General features: G+C 40.6%; 1 protein-coding gene and 1 pseudogene across 2 annotated transcripts in view; both read right to left on the bottom strand.

Annotated features, from left to right (window-relative positions):
- DPP6 (dipeptidyl-peptidase 6) overlaps positions 1-20,025 on the bottom strand; it is a 1,346,563-nt gene that overhangs the window by 793,686 nt on the left and 532,852 nt on the right. The gene's annotated exons all lie outside the window — the stretch shown is intronic.
- LOC102841399 overlaps positions 15,361-20,025 on the bottom strand; it is a 45,184-nt pseudogene continuing 40,519 nt past the window's right edge.

The raw sequence follows: 20,025 nt of genomic DNA on the forward strand, positions 1-20,025 counted from the left end.
TAGGATGAATGTAAAACTAATGTTCTCCCATGTAAACTGTCACATAATTCACAATAAAAAAAATTTTTTAAAAAAGTAACCTTTAATATTATTGCAGATTGAGTGAGAATAAAAACTTTGAATATTTCAACTACTTCTTTCCTTGAGTAATCTTTGACAACAAAACTACTTTATTTAGAGCACCCAGAGGAATTGGAGAGGTGGAGAGGTGAAGGCTTATGGGCTGGTCTCTGAGATCTGATTCAAAGTCTGGACTAAGGTCAGGACACAGGAACTCAGCAGCCAGCTTCTTGGGACCCCTAGCAAACACCCATGGAAATCGGTTTTTAGACACACTATTGTCTTTCTTCCTGCCCTTCTCCAAGTTTGACAGCCATTTTTTTTTTTCTCATTTCCACATAGCCACACCCATCATTCCCATCCTCACAGCCCATTTAAAACACCCTGAACCTACCCTGCCCATTCCATCCTTATCTTTCTTTCCTCTTATTTATCTTAGGACTTCATCAGCACCTCCTTTGTGGCTCATGTATTTTCATCTTTCCATACAGTCCTGCTGCATGGATCTTATCTGCCTCTTGAATGCTATTTAAAGACAGCACAGAATTAGGATCCATTTTTGTAGTAACACAGAACCTACTAAAGTTTTCATGCGCTTAGCGTACAGTAATTAGTTGATTCAGAACAGAAAAGATTCGGCAAGTTAACTATGGGCTTTGGAATCAGTCATACTTGGATTTGCTAACTGAGTGTCATTTAATGCTTTGATTTCTCAACTGTAAATTGGGGATAACACAGCCTTATACCACTTCATATTAAAGATAATATCAAGAGAGTGCCTAGTACCGTGCTTATCACAGAGTAGGGAGTTGATATGGAGTTGGTGCTAGCATGTGTGTGTGTGTGTGCATGTGTGTGAGGCACTAGTAATTCCAGGCTAGAGTTCCAGCCTTCCATGTAGAAGTTCTGGGTGTGATTTCTGCCCCGTGCACCTCATGTGCAGCCTGCCCATTTAAAACATCCTGGTCCTGCGCTGCCCATTCCAATCTTATCTGTCACTAGAAGCTTATGTGATGCTCTGATGCTGAACAGGTCTCCGTGGAGCTTCCAGGCTCACATAGACTAAGAAAGACCTGACCACTTCCTACTGAAGACCAGTCAGTGACAACCCTGAGGATCACAATGATCTGATCCACGACTGATCATAAGGACAGTACAGGACCAGGACCCCATTGTACATGGGGTCACCCAGACTTGAGGGCTGATTAGATGGCAGCGATGTCATTAGCATACATCACCATATAGAGGAAATACCAAATACACCTTTGTTGTGTTATTGTGGGAGCTTGAGTGAATAGGCATTTCTCCAGTTCTAAACCCACCAGCCAGAGTCCTGGTGTGGCGCTGTGGGTTAATGTCCCAGACTGCAAAGCCGTTTGAACTACAAGGTCAGTGGTTCAAGCTCACCAGCTGCTCCTTGGAAACCTTATACAGGGTCACTATGGGTCAGAACCAACTCAACGGCACTTCACAACAACAACAAGCCCACCAGCCAAGGGGCTCTGGTAGTGTAGTGGTTATGAGCGGGCTGCTAATCTCTTGGTCAGCGGTTCGAAACTACCAGCCATTCTGTGAGAGAAAGATGAAGCTTTCTGCTCCCATAAAGATTTATAGCCTCGGGAACCCTGTGCAGGGTTGCTATGAGTAGGAACTGACTTCAAAGCACATAACAACAGCAATAACATACAAGATAATAAAGATGAGGCTTTTTGCTCCGGTAAAGATTGACAGCCTCAGAAACCCTACGCAGGGTCACTATGAGTTGAAACTGACTGCACAGCACACCACCATTACCACCAAACCCACCAGCCACTCCGTGGGAGAAACACCCTCGAGGCTTTCTTTTTTTTTTTTTTTTAATGTTTTATTGTGAATTATGTGATAATTTACATGGGAGAACATTAGTTTTACATTCATCCTATCATATACAGTTTCATTGCCATGGTTCGTCGAGGTTTTCTGCTCCTGCAAACATTTACAACCTCCAAGAGCCTACACAGGGTCGCTCTGAGTCAGAATCGACCAGCTGGCAGTGAATTTGGAGTTTGGTTTTGGACCTTCCTGGCTGACCTGCATTCGTAGGCTAATCCATAATAGCAGAATAGTCTGCCCACCAGAAAGTCCCTCATCTATTAAGACCAGAGAGACAGACACTGAGGTGAGAACCTAAGGCCTCAGAGTTGCCTGAGGACTGACAGAGAACAGAGCAGCCCAGGACTGGAGACAGCTCCAGGGTCTAGGAGATGGAGGGAGGCTCTGTGTCTGCCTCAGGTGATGAGCTCAGGCTCTAACTGTCGGCAAGGATGGCCTGTAACCCACACACCAGTTCAGATACGTATTGTGACGTCTGCAAAAATAACAAATAGTGCATCTGCTGACAGGAAACACAGCGGCCTCTGAGCTTTTTATAACAGACCCTGACCTACATTAACTGACATTTTGCTACTGTTTTTCCTAATTTGAAATAACTCCGCACCAAGAACAGCCGTCTTGCTGCCATCCAATTTAGTGTGGCTTCCTGCCCTTCAGAGAGTGGGGATGATTTTGTGTTTTTAATACTAACATGACATCCTCTTTGATTTGTGTACTATATAGCTTTTCCTACTCTTGTGACCAAGATCATGTGATTTTGGAAACAGCCGTGAGACTATGGTAGTTCTTCATGCATTCATGGAAATCTCACATCTTCCAGATACTATGAAAACACACAGTATTTCACAGTTGTGAAATTGCTGAGTTTGTTTTACTAGTTCATTAAGTCTCTAAAGGTGTTACAAAAGGGACTGGTGGTGGTGGTGGTGGTTATGTGCTGTGGCATTGGTTCCAACTCACAGTGACCCTGTATAGAGTTTCTGAGGCTGAAAATGCTTACGAGAGCAGAAAGCCTCATCTTTGTCCTGCTACAAAAGGGACTAAGTAATATTATATGTCTGTCCCTCCAAAGTGATGCTCTGTGACAGTATTGTTGTTAAGAGTCATCAAGTTGGTTCCATCTCATAGTGACCATGCATAGGGTTTCCGAGAGCAGCTGATGGGCTTGAACCACTGAGCCTGTGGTTCGAAATCCAGTGTTTATCCTACAGTGCCACACCAGGAGTCCAAAACTGTGACTATAAACGCTAATGCAATAACACCCCTATCTTTTCAATTAGAGTCACTTTGTCATCTCCCTAAATGAAATGCTTTCTTCTGTTGAAAGTTGACTATTGAAGACTGGGGCCTTCAGAAGAGAACAGTTTTGGGTGCAGCTAGGTCATGTTCTATTGAGATGGTCAGATAATTCTCAAGCAAACTCCTCAGGCCTTAGTGTTTACATTTGGATTCCATTTACCAGCTCAAAGGGATTGTACATGACTCCTTTCTTTGATTAAAACACAGGAAGTAGGAATCATCCTTATTTTGAGATTAAGAAACTGAAGCTCAGAGAGGTTAAGTATTTTAGCCCAAGTCATATAGACATGAAGCAATGGAGTAAGACCTCAAGTCAGGTCTGCAGGCTCTAAACTTGATACTCTTTTAATTCACTACCTGGGGAAGCAGGCTAGACACTCCTGTGAGTTTTTTCTAGCTTTAATGAAATGTTCCTCTGAATGCATCCATTACTCACCCTGCATTAACTAAAACATCTTAATGGCTTTAGATATGCTATGCTAAAAAGGAGCCATTGTAGCATAGTGGATTACACACTGGACTGCTCACCATAAGTTCATCAGTTCAAGTCTACCAGCCGAAAGCACACAGCCACCAACCACCATGCTACAAAGGGGACACCCAGGATAAATAAAAATGTAAAGCAATTTTGATATCTCTAATAGTCCTGGCGTAGTGCTGCGGGTTTATACGCTGGACTGCACAGTCGGTTTGAACTGCAAGGTTGGTGGTTCAAGTTCATCAGTTGCTCCTTGGAAACCCTCTACAGGGTCACTACGAGTTGAAACTGAATTGACAGCACTTAACAACAATAACAACAGAAGTCAATGGCTTTGATTGATTGCTGACTAGAAATTTTATCTTACAATAATATCGAAATTTTGTGAAATTCAATGAAGAATTCATTCTTTCTAATTTTCAACCAAAAAATATTCCTAACAGAGGTTAACGTCAAATTCTTGTTTTCTTATTTCCCATATTGCTCTTACCTTCGTCAGACTTTGGAAAGGAGCTACTAATTTATGCAGGTCTTCAGAAACCCCATTCAGGGTCACTATGAGTCAGACTGATTCACTGGCATCTAGAAACAACAACTTTCAAATTAAGTTACCTTGGCTAGAGTACTAATGTTGTTGTTGTTGTTAAGTGCCATCGAGTTTGTTCTGACACTAAACAGGGTTTCCAAGGAGCAGCTGGTGGGTTTGAACCACTGACCTTGCAGTTTAAACCGACCTTGCAGTCCAGTGCTTTATCGCACCGCCAACACCAGGACTCCTATTGTACTAATATGAAGCACAAAATGTTGATAATTTAGATTAAAAACATAGCAACTGATTTCGAGCTCCTGTACCACTGACAACTAAGGATTGCTTTAGAAAATATTTTGCTGGTGTGATTTTGAGCAAATCAATGCAAACAAATTGCTTAGTACTTAACCTTAAAAATGTATCTAACTCTGGTTATTCCATTTGTTTAAGCACTGAAGTGACTGATGCCTGAGGACCACTTTGTATGGTCCTCTACTGGCTAGGGAGGAAGTAGAAAAGCGTGCCCTCTCTGGGAATAGTATACAATAGAAGAAATTACGGAAAAATTAATCATTTATATTAATGTGAGCTAAAGAAGAAAAAATGTCCTGTGTCTACTCTGTTACTGATGGGAAACAATGTCTAGATTCTAAATGAAAATATTTAAATATTTACAACAACGTTTCCTAAGATTAATGTACATTGGATTAGGAGATCACATTTCAACCAAGGGCCGTCTCTTCTGAAGGATGAATGTTGTTTTCAAATGCTTGTACTTTTTAGTACAATATTATTCAAATTGTAAAAGTACAATTTCTAAGAAAGAAAAAAATGCAGAATAAAAAGGATATATAGTGTAGGCGTGGTTATGACTCAGGCTGCCAATCTTACAGTCAGCAGTTTGAAACTACCAGTTGTTCTGTGGGAGAAAGATGAGGCTTTCTGCTCCTGTAAAGATTTACAGCCTCAAAACCCCTATACAGGGTCGCTATGAGTCAGAACCAACTCCACGGCACATAACCACCACCACATTATCAATATCTCAACTACTTATAAACCTAAGAGATACAGCTTAAATTTATGCACCCCAAAATACAGTCAAATGAATGTGGATTTCACCTAATCTCAAGCTTTTTGAAACCTATTTTATAATACAAAAAGTAAAGAATGAATCTATCCCTAAGTTTAAGATATTAATAATAGAGACAGTAATACTTATTTCTAATTTAATGCAATTCATTTAAAGGAGGTGGTGGTGTTGTGATGGTGGTGTTGTGATGGTGGTGGTTGTGTACCTTCAAGTTGACACCCACTCACAGCATAGGATTTCCAAGGCTATAAAGAGAGCCTTGTCTTGTGACTGCAGGAGCGGCTGGTGGATTTGAACTGCTGATATTGCAGTTAGAAGTCCAACGAGTAACCCACTACACCACCAGGGCTTCTTAAAGGAGGTAGAGAGAAGGAAAAAAATAAATCCTTGTTGTTGTTGTTGTTAAGTGCCTTCCAGTTGGTTCTGACCCATAGCGACCTTGTATAGGGTTTCCGAAGAGCAGCTGGTAAGCTTGAATCACCAATCTTGTAATTCAAACAGCTTCACAGTCTGGTGTATTACCCCACAGCGCCACACTAGGACTCCATAAAATTCCTTACAACATTAAAATCATATTAATGATCCAGGTTGCTATTTTTATGTGCATGGAGATTCTTACCAAAATTATTTCTGATGAAAATAAACCTACTAGCACATAATAGAATAGCCAAGAGGATTAATAGAGGAAGATAGTAAATATTTTCTATCAGTAGAGGAAGATGTAGATATTTTTTATGAGAATAATCTCACATATTACTCTCTTAAAAGATATATGCAACCCCTAGTTTATGAAATGAATGAGTTTTGCAATTTGTATTCAACGGTCTATTCATGTAACCTTTTGTGAGTATTTATGGCTTCATTTTTCTATAGAATATCAAATAACCACTTGTCTGGTGGTTTTCAAAGTCATCATGTCTTTTTCTAGTCCTCAGCAGTTTACTATGACAACTCAACATATGTTCATATATATACTCACAAGCAAACAACCAGAGCAGCAAGTCCTTAATCTCATGACTCTCTTGGTTTGTTTGTACCTCCTAGTACCAACATAGTTACAGTTGTGTCCTAACTATACAAGCCTAATGCATTACAGAGCTCTTCCAGCCACATGTTTCTCAACCATAGCCTTTCAACGGGCTGAGTCAAGCCACCATCAGAATGGTACACCAGAGGAATGTCTATGTAGTTCTGCCTCCACCATAGAACTGTAAACTCTGAAGTGCCCTCTTCATCACCCTAACTCACCAGTAATCCATATCATTATTTGTATTCAGTAATTCTACAGGCAAATAACCACCATCTGTCTATCAGTCTGTCATACTACAGAGGCTTACATACTGTTGTAATTCACACATGCAAGGTTACCAATCAGGCTGATAAACAGCTCAAGTAAATGGACAACTCAAATGACCTATGGGCAGGATAGGTTGAAGAAATCAAATTCAGCATCAAAAACCCATCATTTGATATGCTCTACTAGTACAGAGTTGCTATGAGTTGGAACCGACACCACAGCATATAACCAACCAACCAACCAATCAGTAGTAAGAAGGGAGTCCTGGTGTGACACTGCACTGGACTGCAAAGTCATTTTGAGTTGCAAGGTCGGTGGTTCAAGCTCACCAGCTGCTCCTTGGGTACCCTATACAAGGTCACTTGTACCCTATACAAGAGCCGGAAGTGACTCAACAGCACTTACCAACAACGACAGTAGTAAAAAATTAAAATTGATTTGATGGCAATTGGTTTGGTTTGGTATAAGCAGCAGGAAGTTGAATACAATTCTAAAATATCTGATCTTTTAGCAATAAAATCTCATCTTTTGTTTTGGCTTTATAACATTCAAATGTGTTATCAGTTATTGCTCAAAACTATGTAAAATTGTTTTCAAAGAAATTCATGTACGAGGAGAAGGTTGAGGTCCCATATACTGTTATCAGTCAGCAAGCCCACATCAGGACAAAAGCAACATTTCCTCAACATATGAGCGCTGTCCCCGTGACCATGACCATTCTTAGAGTTGTACAGCTGAGCTCCAGATGAAAAACATGTGAGGGCTGCCCTGACTGCCTACATGGGATAGACAGTAAATCTACATGGTTATGCTTCAATATTTACCACATTTGCCTAGTCAAGTACATTTAAAAACACACTGCCTTCCAGAATGTGACCTTTTGTTGCTTAAATAATTATATATTACTGTTTCTATGTACATCCAAAGAAAAACAGAAGGAACAGAAGCAAATACTATTGAATGATGATGCACGGAGGGGGTTACAATTGCAGTGAAACAAAATACGATAGGATGCGTATAAAAGTGATATTCTCCCATGTAAAATATCATTCAATTTGTAATTTAAAAAAACCCTACACTGTCTTCAAGTTGATTGAGATGCTTACCAACGCTACAAGGCAGAACTGTTCCATTGGACTTCTGAGACTGTAAATCTTTACAGGGGCAGACAGACTCACGTAAAATGCATTTTATGAGTTTTAAAATTTTGTTCAGTTGTCCTGAGGTGTTTTGTAAGAAAAGTAACAGCCACCTATAATCCATTCCTGGATGGTGTTCAAGGTAATCTTCTATAATCCAACCCTTTGGCAAAACCATACGTCAACTGAATACAACTCAATCAGCTGATTTGCAAAGGCAGCAGGAAGTTTGCTACTGATTTTATCTTTTCATTTTCTTAAAGAAAGAATAAGTTATCCATTGAACACTTTCAACTGGGATTCATCTACTTTTAATTATACAGTGAGAAAATAATTAACTTTAACCATGCATAAACCTTTATGAAAAGCTGAGATAAAAATTAATCAACAAGAATGCAATAATCATGTCAAAAGAAATTATTCCTTTTGACTTTCACCTGACCAAAAGAATTTCTCAAACTTGCAGGTCTCTGGAAGAGACCAAAGAGATTCTGAAATTAAAATGCCATCCATTTTACAAATGAGAAGATTGAGAGGAAAACAAATTAAGTGTCAGGAGATTTGTCTAAATGTCAAATCAACTGATAACTCTTAATCTAGAACCTAGTTTTCCAAATTTCTAATGCAGTTCTCTGTTCACTTATAGTCTTATCATCACACGTCATGACTACAAAACAGACGTTAGTGCGAGCATGGGCTTCACAGTGGTCAACCCAGAACTGTGCCTGATGAAACCATTGTAATAAATATCTTCACCTGGACCAGGTCGAATACCGTCCTTCTAGAGAAAATTCTGTCCGAATTTCAAGAAACTGTGGATATGTCATACACATAAGAAAAATAAAAAGAAACAGCAGTTGGAGTAAGGGTGTTCATCAGCTGACCTACAATCAGAGAAATTATTCAGTTTATCTGGGAGGGTGAATTGCAATCAACAAGATCCTTAAATATGGAAGTGGGAGGCAGGAGAGTCCGAACACAGGGCTGTGAGAAAGATTCAATCAGTCATTACTGGTTTGAAGATGGAAGAGGCCACAAGCCAAGAAATGCAGGCAGTCTATAGAAGCTGCAAATGAGAAGTAAAAAGACTTTTCCCTAGAAACTGTACCCCTCAAGGAACACAGCCCTGCTAACAATATCAAACTTCTGACCAAAGGGTAAGATAATAAATTTTTATTGCTGTAAACCATCAAGCTTATACAAGGGGATTTTAAAAAGGTTTTGGAAAAATTAAGCAAACAGATCATGAAAAATTTCCACAAATCTTTTCAAACCTGCTTGAACGAATTTACTAATCATTGCCTATATGGCTTTCTTTGGACTACTTCTTCTTTTTATGGACAACCTGTGGCATTGTGGGTTAATGCGCCAGACTGCAAAGTCGTTTGAACTGCAAGGTCGGTGGTTCAAACTTACCAGCTGCTCCTTGGAAACCCTATACAGGGTCGCTGTGGGTCAGAATCAACTCAACGGCACTCAACAACAACAACAACCTGGATAAGGGGTCCTGGAGTGGCACATAGGATCAGCAATGTTACTGCTAACCCCAAGGTTGGCAGTTCAAACCCACCAGGCGTCCTTGGAAACTTTACACAGGGCCACTATGAATCTGAACCTACTCAATGGTATTTAATAACAACAACAACAATAACTGGGAAAGGGGTTCTGACGTGATGTTGTGGAATCGGCACTGGACTGCTAACCCCAAGTTTGGCAGTTCAAATCCACCTGCTGCTCCTCAGAAATCTTACACAGTGTTGCTATGAGTCTGAACTGACTTGACGACACTTAACAACAACAAAACCTGGGGAAGGGATCCTGGTGTGGTAAGCACTGGACTGCTAACCCCAGGGTTGACATTTCAAACCCACCAGCTGCTCCTCGGGAGCCTTACACAGAGTCGCTATGAATCAGCACTGACTCCACAGCACTTAACAACAGCAACATCCTGGGAAGGTATATGGTCTGAGATGGCCTGAGGTCATACATGCAGAAAGGTTCTAGGCCTACAGGACAGCTGCCTCTTGTCTCCAGAAGTGTGGGAAGATGGTGGGAATACTAGGGAATCCTCCTACAATTTTTACAACCTGATAGAAGTCTAAAAAATGTTATATATGTGTCCATATTGCTGGGGAAATTAGCAATTATTTTCTTTCCATGAAGGGAGCATTGGAAACAAAATACCATAAAACTAAGTCTATAAAAAGTAAGGAAGAGACCATTTTCAAAATGTCTTGGAGGCTGTTAGTTTCTAGCTTTCACTATTATTTGCCTGTCACTGAAGGTATTTGTGTGGAATTTGGAAGATTTCATCAGCTTTTGTGCAGAAACTGGCAAAATTGTTTCCTGGATTTCTGAAGCGAAAATAAATGAGGACTCAATAGTTCGTTTCAAACTTGGCTTTAAACAATACAATCAAAAGCCACAGCCATGCTGCAAAATGCCACTAATTTAAAAAAGCGATTAAGGCAGGCATCTTACAATTTCCCGATTCATTAATCATCGTTAAAGGGCATTTCACCAATGAAACTGTTCTCTAACAGCACATTGTCATGTACTGCATAACACCTTTTCAGGCAATGTCCTACCTCATATATGTCCATGGTCTCATGACGTTATAATGGAGTTCAGAATCTGGATCAGAGGACAGGACTTAAGGAACGGAATTCCATCCCACTCACAATGCATATATGTCTCTTGTATACAAAGCATTTGTATTGCCAGGTGTATAATAGTACACACATAACCAATAATGTGCTGAGAGTCATAATAAACATCTATGCATTGGCTCGTGTATGTCATGTACTGTGTTTTCTACTTAAAATATTTACCATGTAACAGTGTATAAGCTTTAACTAGTAGACCTTGTGTACTGGGCATCTCTTGAGTGTGAAGTGCTATCTCTTAAATTTTCTTTCAAGGCTGTTGTTGTTGTTGTCAGGTGCCATCGAGTCGGAACCGACTCATAGCAACCCCATGTACAGCAGAATGAAACAATGTCCAATACTGGGCCAACCTCACTACCACTGCCACACTTGAGTCCATCAATGATGCCACCTGGCCAATCCATCTTTTTAGGGGTCTTCCTCTTTTTCTCTGACCCTCCATCTTACCCAGCATAACATCCTTCTCCAGCGACTGTTCCCTCCTGACAATATGTCCAAAGTATGAGAGACAAAGCTTAGCCATCCTGGCCTCCAAGGAGCACCCTGGCTGCCCTTCTTCCAAAACAGATCTATTGGTTCTTTTGGCAGTCCATGGCACTTTCAGTATTCTCCTCCAACACCACAACTCAAAGGCATCAATTCTTCTACGATCTTCCTTATTCACTGTCCAGCTTTCACATCCATACGAGGCTATTGAAAATACCATGTTACCATGAAATGCATCAGAGCTCCCAAATATAGCAAAACCTGTGCAAATGATAGCAATAGCAAGAGGCAAAGAAGAAGCAGCAATTTCGAAATGAAACAGAGGGTTCTGAAACAAAATAAAGGTAGAAAATCAGTGAATGCCACTGCTGGCGATTTAGGCAAGTCACGCTCAACAATCACAACTTACCTTAAAAACAAAGAAACAATTCTCCGAGATGTAAAAGGATCTGCTCCACTGAAAGCTACAAGGCTAACAAAAATGTATGTGGGACTCATGTGTGAAAGACAACCGCTACTAGCCTTCAAGTTCATACATGCATGGGTTTATGCCAAACAAAATGATCTGTGATCAGCAATGGCTGCAGACAAGTTCTCGTTTGTCTTAGCCTGGTAGCCTCATTTATCTTAGCCTGCTGCTGTGTGCCATCAGATCGGTTCCAAATCATTGTGACCCTGCATAGAAATTCCGAGGCTGTAAATTGTTACAGGAGCAGAAAGGCCTCATTTTTCTCCTGGGGGGCAGCTGGCGGATTCAAACTGCTGAGTTTGCAGTTAGCAGCCCAGCACAAAGCCCACTAGGCTACCAGCACTCATAGCTTAGTCTCGTTGTTGTTGTGAAGTGCCGTCGAGTCGGTTCCAACCCATAGTGACCCTGTATAGGATTTCCAGGAAGCAGCTGGTGAGCTTGAACCGCTGACCTTGCAGTTCAAATGACTTTGCAGTCTGAGACATTAACTCACAACACCACACCAGGACTCCATTGGGATGCCTTAAAAATAAAAGGATACTTTTGTGCCATTATAAAAAAATGATTTTGAGGTTAGGACTAATATCAAAATTTTAACAAAAGACTAGAAGACATCTTCCCAACTTATAAAAATTTTCATAAGTTAATGAGAATGCTGCCCCACATAAAACAATAGTTTTTAGGTAGATAAAGGAAGGTCAGGAAGGTCTCAAAGAGGAGCCAAGATAGAGAAGACCATCAATCTTGATGCAGACACAGTGGCTGAAGTCTAGACACTGGTGGAAGAAGACTGTAGGATTAATACTGATGCATTAGCTACTGACGCTGGGATCTCACATGATTTGGCTCTCTGGTTGACAGGTCTTGCTGAAAGTGTTGAGCGAAGATCAGCTAGTTTAAAGAGCTGATCTTTCCATCAGTCTTTTAAGTAAGATTGAAGCTAATGAAGACCATTTCATGGAACGAATCATAACTAGGATTAGTCTTGGATTTACCAACAGGATCCATATCCAGGGGATATGCTGGGCCAGTTACATTCAAGGCAGGGAGGTCAGTTCAGAAGGTTATGGTGACTGTGTTTTGGAATTCCAAAGGGATAATTGTGACAGGTTTTCTCGAAGAACACAGGATGATCAGGGAGTTTACTGTGAAGAAGCTTTAAGAAAACTGAAAAGTGCAATGATGAGGAAAAGGCGAGGAAATTTGTGACCAGTAATTGTTTTCCATCACGAAAATGCACTTGCTCATTCTTTGAAGGCAGCAAGGGCTGTCTTACAGTATTTCATTGGGAAATCTCATCCCATTCGCCTACAGCCCTGATCTTGTCCCTTCAGACTTCTTTTTGTTTCACAAACTGAAGGAATATTTAAAAGGAACATAATTTAAATCCTTGAGGATGTCAAAATGACCATTTCTGAGTTGGTGTAATCGAAGGGCCCAGAATTCTTTGAGGGAAGGATTGTTGTTGTTGTGTACTGTCATTGAGTCAATTCCAATTCATAAAGACTCTGTATAGGGTTTTCAAGGAACTGTGCTGGTGAGTTTGAACCACTGACCTTGCATTTCACACCAAAATTGTAGTTGAGTACTGATCCTACAGTGCCACACCAGGACTCTGGGGAAGGGCTGTTGTTGTTAAGTGCCATTGAGTCAGTTCTGACCCATAGCGACCCTGTATAGAGTTTCCAAGGAGCAGCTGGTGAGCTTGAACCACCAACCTTGTGGTTCAAACCAACTTTGCAGTCCAGCTCATTAACCCACAGTACCACACCAGGACCCCTTGGGAAAGGTAAGGGTTAGAGGGATGGAAACACTGCCTTGAGAAGTGTGTAGATTTAGATGGAAAACTTGTCAACAAACAATAGCTTCACATTTTGATATTTTTGTTTACCAAAGGTTTCTATGATTTTTGTAATGATACTTTTGATTTACTCTCATATATCAGATACAGAGAAACTGCTAATGACTTTGATTAAGGACCAAGCACAAAAATGAATCCTTCTCAGCACAAAGCTTGTTTGAGATGCTTAAAGAAAAAGCAGAACCAGAGTATGACATGGTGTATGCATAATATCCAAATCGCTTAACATCTTATTGTGCTGAAAGATATATTACTGTAGTTACAACGTATTCTTCCCCACCCACCCCCATACTCTCTATTTAGGTCTTCAGAGATAGTTTTGACAAAGTGGAAATAGGGAGCATTTACTTACAATGTTTTACTAATACAGAACAACAGGTTGGTAAAGGGACTACAGGTCTTCTATAATCTTACTAACAACAACTAGACAGTCTTGAGATAGGAGCGTTCAACAGACTGAGAGCAACCATCAGTAACTAACTCACCAAGAGAATGTAAGTATTTCCTGGTCATGGAAACCAAAAGACAAAGAAAACAGAACTAGTAAGTTTGAGACAAAAGTGTGATGAAGCAGCTGCTTCCTCATTGTAAGCACACCAGGAGATGTCAGGAGATGCTGACTGGATCTGTCTTCTCTAGCTGAATGTGTTCCTTGTCATTATTCTAGCTTTCCCATAGCTGTGCTCCTAACATTACCACTACGAATGCAGCCCAGTCTGCCTATGCCCTGCCCTTTCTCTTAGGTTAGCCATCCTGTTGTCTGTCCATCCTTCCATCCATCCCTCTTCAATTCTTCTTTCTATGCTTCCATGAACCCTTCTATCCTCTCATCCTTCCAAAATATGGTGGACAGACCTGCTATTGATTAGTGAATACATGTTTATGTTTTTTAAGATAATCCCTGCATAACCCTATTGACATCCTTGGTTTGAAAAAGACAAACCTCTTAGACCAGAATACGCAGTTAACTTCTTATGCAATGTAAAAGTGTTTCAAAGTAAAGAAAACATTCTGGTTGTTTTGTCAGAGATTTACTTATATAGACAGCTAGTCTGGTGTGTTAAATCCTCTCCATTTGCCCCTTCAGATGCACTGTACTCCTGTCTTTACCTTGCTTTTTGCCCCAGAAGATATCCACAGCCAACCTCAACCTGCTTTCTTTGTCTTCTGTTTTTGTGCTGAGTTAAGCCAACGGGAGGCTCCATCAGGATATCAGAAGATGCGGGGTGAGGAGAGAGAGCAGTGTGTTTATTCCAGTTGCTATCCAGTGGTATTACCCATAGCTTCAGCAATTTTCTGAATTCCAGTAACTGCTCCATCAGCCAACGAGGTAGAAAAGGAGTTTCCTGTTGTTGCTAGCCCTGAATGGCTCAGCATTTGTGTGAGTGTGTGTGTGTGTGTGGGGGGGGGGGGGGGATGGGGAGGTTCTTCTAGCTCTGTCCACTCCCTTATAAAATAATGCTTCATCATACCTCTTCAAATACCCATTCTGAATGTACTATCTCTTTCCTGGTTTCTGACCAATACAAGTAATTATTTCAATCCTGAAACAAATGTTTGCTGAGTGCCTACTACATGCCAGGTATGTTTGTGGTAAACTTGTGGTAAACAAGACACACACCAGTACTTCTAATTACATAGCTGGTTTCCTTTTTTCCTGATGGTTTGCTAGAACAAACTGGGTGGCTCTGCCAAGAGCTGTTGGCATCATTCACACTTACTGTATTAGCTTACAGTGCATCCACACCAATGTCTTTAGACCATGCAACCAATAGATTGTCCAATATCCTCAGTTTACAAATGTAGAAACTGATGTCCAAAGGTGTGAAATGGCTTGTCTGAAGCCGTGGAGCTTATAAATTACAGAGCTAGAGCACCAGCTTTCTAACAGTGGCTGATAGTGTTTGAGTTTTTGCTACGTAGTACTAGACGTTGGGCATAGTCTCCTATCTATGATGAAATCTAGACATTTAAAACCCAACAGCAGATGTGAAAACTGAGGGTCAGAGTAGATTGGTAAAGTCACATATCTAATAATAGGTAGAATCAATTCAAAGCTGGGTTTGCTGACTCCCAGAGTCCATGCACTTTTACAACAACTCTGCTTCAGAATCCTAAGGCTCGTCTTCCTCTAGCAGGACAAGCTTTGCTAATTTCACATACCATGGCTTCCTTTCGGCTATGGCTCTAACCACTTCCCGAAGAAAGGAAGACAAATCCAGAGTAGAAGCAGAGGCAGGAGAAAGCACGGGTGAAACGGCCACCATCCATCTGAGAATCTCAGTGGCACTCTGCATGTTCTTTCTACAGGACTTGTTTGTAACCAAGGCCACCATGCTATGAACAGCCAAGAGAGGTGTGAAAAATGCAAACAGACCCAGAAATAAGCTATGAGTTATATGCAAACAAATAAAAAGTGAACCAAACATGAATTTACCTCATGAAAGAAAGACCTAGCTGTGCATAAAGCAATTATACGCTTGATTGCTAAGTCAGTTTGAGTCACAAGGTCAGCAGTTGAAACCCACCAGCCGCTCCTCAGAAATCATATATTGGGTCGCTATGAGTCAGAATCAACTCAATGGCACTTAATGCACACACATCAATTACTCATGTATTTCTGATATCTGATCATTTTCACACAAATAATAAGTTGGCAGCTATGCTTACTAGTCCAACATCCATTCAAAGGTACAAAGCACAGCATCCCCTAGATTCTTTTACCTTTAATACTGTCATCACAGAGGCCTATGGATGCAACTGTTAACTTTTTCTGAAGATTACTATGCATTCTTGTTAATATTGATTACCATAGTCCATTTTTAGCAGTCACTATCATAACTAAGGAGCTCTGGTAGTGTAGTGGTTACAAATAGGGCTGCGAACCTTAAGGTCAGCAGTTCAAAACTACCAGCTGTTCTGCTGGAGAAAGATGAAGGCTTTCTGCTCCTGTAAAGATTTACAGCCTCGGAAACCCTGTACAGGGTCGCTATGAGTCGGAACTGACTCCACGGCACATAACAACAACAAAAACAACAATCACAACTACGGAGTCCTAGTGTGGCATTATGGGATAATGCACTGGACTGCAAGGTCAGTTAGAATCAAGAACAACAGCAATGCATACAGTGTTGTAAATATGTCCTGTGATTTAAACGTATTACTAATAAGAATAACAGTAGTAATTATAGCTTGTGATTACCATAGATCAAGTATTAGTATAGTTGTGATTGTTGTTGTTATGTGCCACCGAGTTGGTTCCAACTCATAGCGACCGTGTATAGGGTTTCTGAGGAGCAGCTGGTTAATTTGAACCACCGATCTTGAGCTTCAAATGACTTTGCAGTCCAGTGCATTAACCCACAGTACTACACCACGACTCCATGGAGAGGCTCAAATTTGTGGCCTGTGTTGTGTAGGGCATTTCTACCTTGATGGTATCTGAACATACTTTGCCTCAGATACAGACCCCTCACTTTTCTAGAAGAGTTCCTAGTGTTTACTTTTTAATAAGCTGATGGTAGATCTACTCACTCTCAGTCATATGTTCCACAGGCAACTGTCTTTCAGGCAATTACAAATTATAGAAGAAATATCATTTAAGTTAAAATTTCACCAGGGGAACACTATTATGATAAAGTATGAGAAGAAGTTCATGGCAGCTGGGAGAGGTTATGAATTTTGTAGGAAGTGACCAACATTTCTTACGTGTTCTTTAGGATACTTAAGATATGGATAATGTTGCATTTCAGACACTTATGATGTCAGTTACTCCCTTCTCCCCAGCCCCAATCATTTGTTGATGTTAACTGTCATAGAGTTGGTCCCTACCTCCTGGTGACTCTATGCACAATGAAATAAAATGCTGCCCAGTCTGAGATATCTCTATGATCAGTTGCAGATTGAACCACTGAACCCTGTGATCCAGAGGGTTCCCATTGGATGATTTTGAGAAACAGACGACCACGCTTTTCTTTCTAGTTAGCCTTAATCTGGAAGCTCCACTGAAACCTGTCCACCATGGGTGACTTTGCTGCTATTTGAAATGGCAGTGACGCAGCTCCCATGATCATAGCAACATACAACCTTCCACAGACTGACATGTAATGACTGTATATAAGGTACATTGACTGGGAATTGAACTTGATGTGAGAATTCTACCAATGAACCACCAATGTTTTTGTTGTTGTTAAGTGCTGTCGAGTTGGTTCCGACTCATCCAACCCTGTATAGGGTTTCCAAGGAGTGACTGGTGTATTTGACCCACCAACCTGTGGTTAGCAGGCCAGTGTTTAACCTACAATGCCACATTAGATTTCTTTCATTGTGTAGTGTCTTTTACGATTTCCCATTTTTCTTTCTCAAAATCTCTCCTCGAGGAAAGAATCGAAGAAACTCACTCAATCAATTGATAAGTAAATGGATTAAACATTTAAAAACACTAAGCAAGATCCTGTTCCCAGTTAATTTAGGAGATATAAAACTTAACAAAACACACTCCTTGTCATAAAAAACCGACAACACAATAAAGAAGAAATTAAGAAATAAGTGAACACTGTTAGGACGAAGGAGTCCTGATATGGTACTGCAGAATAATGCACTGGACAGCAAAGTCAGTGCTTTAAACCTACCAACTGCTCCTCAGAAACCCTATACAGGGTTGCTATGAGTCAGAGTGGACTCGAAGGCACTTCACAATGACAACAACAATAATTAGCAAGAAACAGAATGTAAAGACATTATAAAAGGGAGACCTATGGTAAGAGAGGAGTCCTGGTGTGGTGCTGTAGGATAAGCACTGGGCTGCTATCCTCATTGTGGGTGGTTCAAACCTACCAGCCTCTCATCAGAAACTCTATACAGGATCATTATGAGTTAGAACTGACTCAACGGTACTTAACAACAATAACAATATGGTAGGAGAGGTAGAGCAGGTTATTCTAACATGAAACAGGTGAGGGATTTGGAGAAAGCATCTTGTGGGAAGAGAAACTGAAGAAAATGAAGTGAAAAGTGAGATTTCTGTAGGCTCTCGTCATGGAATGCTAGGCAGGGATATATTTTCTGGGTGAAGAAAATAGAGATAAAGAAGCATGAAAATTACTAGCCTGTGCAAGAAACAATGTGTTTCCCAGTGTAGCTGGAACACACGATTTGATGAGAGAGGTGATTGAAAACCAAACTTATCAAATTTTCAAGCGTTTTGGCCATGGGGAGCCAATAAAGCTTTGACAAGGGGAAGTCAACATATTAGAAATTTCCTCTTGACAAAAAGGTGAGACATGAACTAGAAAAGCAAAAGAGAGATGGCTTTTGCACTGGTTGGCATAACTTAGGCAAGCATCTGGCCTAGACCAACAGCAGTGAAGTTCCTGGGCCCGAGGACTGCATCCACACACATAGAACCGCACAGGAAAGACTATGCAGATACAACCACAGGTCCCAGTAACTGAACTCAATGGGAGGTGAAGGAAAGGTAAAACGAGATAGAGATGAGTGATGTGTCAACTTGGGAGTCATTGCCCAAGACAGAGAATAAAATAGGTGAACCCCACTTTTTCTCTTTTTGTTTCTGGTAGTCGGGGGTAGGCAGTTGTTTCAAGTCCACTCCACCTCAAAGTTGTACCCTATGTACAACACAATGAAACACTGCTCAGTCCTGCAACATCCTCACAGTTGTTGTTACATCTGAGCCCAGTGTTGCTACCACTGTGCCAATCCATCTCTATATTGTCTATAAAGAAAAATAAACACATCAATTACTCATGTATTTCTGAGTCTTCCTCATCTTTTCTGACCCTCCACTTTACCAAGCATAATATCCTTCTCCAGAGACTTGTCCCTCCTAATAACAGGTTTGAAGTATGAGACACAAAGTCTCACCATCCTGGCTTCTAAGGAGCATTCTGGCTGTACTTCTTCCAACACCGATTTGTTTGTTCTTCTGCAGTCCACGGTACTTTTAATATTCTTCTCCAACGCCATAACTCAAATGCATTGATTCTTCTAAATGGAAAGTGGGGAGCACCAACTGAAGCTTGTGACTCCATGTAGCTTGCAAATGAATCAAAAGTTCAGGTATTATTTTTTCCAGGGGTATCTGTATTCTAATGCCTGGCTGTATATAAGGCCTTCTCCTCCGATCTGAATCTGCATGTTAGCAGGATTCCTGAGTTAAGTCGTGTGCACACTGAAGGTGGAGAAGCATGATGACAACAAGAAAGACAGAACAAATCCCAATGAAGGGATCAGGTGTTATTGAGCCAGTTTGGAAGTAATTTGTGGGGAGAAATTCCAACAGATCACACTAAAATGAAATAGCCTAGACACTTTGGCCTTGTTTCATTAACATATAGGTTGTTGTTGTTATGTCTCATGGAGTTGGTTCCAACTCATAGCAAAACCCTGTATAGCAGCTGGATGGTTTCAACCACCTATTTGGTGGTTAACAGTTCGATGCTAATCCTACAGAGCCATGCTAAATAAGATAAATCTAGTGAATGATCATTTAAATCCAACTACAATTATTTGAACTGCATCATTGCTTGAATTACAATTGTTGCTTAATCTGTAACTGACAAGGCTTGGTAAGCAGGGTGATACTGTAAATATGATTTAAAGGAGTCTGCTTAAGCCACCTGAGAATGCATTGCTCAGGAGATTTTACATATTAACCATTTGCATACAGACAGGGACTGTTAAGCACACGCTTCTGACAAGCTTTTTTCTGAGAAAATTTTCTTAGATGTCCACTTAGGTAACTATTTACACAAGAACTC

The sequence above is a fragment of the Chrysochloris asiatica genome, unplaced genomic scaffold, assembly GCF_000296735.1.
Source record: "Chrysochloris asiatica unplaced genomic scaffold, ChrAsi1.0 scaffold00166, whole genome shotgun sequence".
NCBI classification, from domain to species: Eukaryota; Metazoa; Chordata; class Mammalia; order Afrosoricida; family Chrysochloridae; genus Chrysochloris; species Chrysochloris asiatica.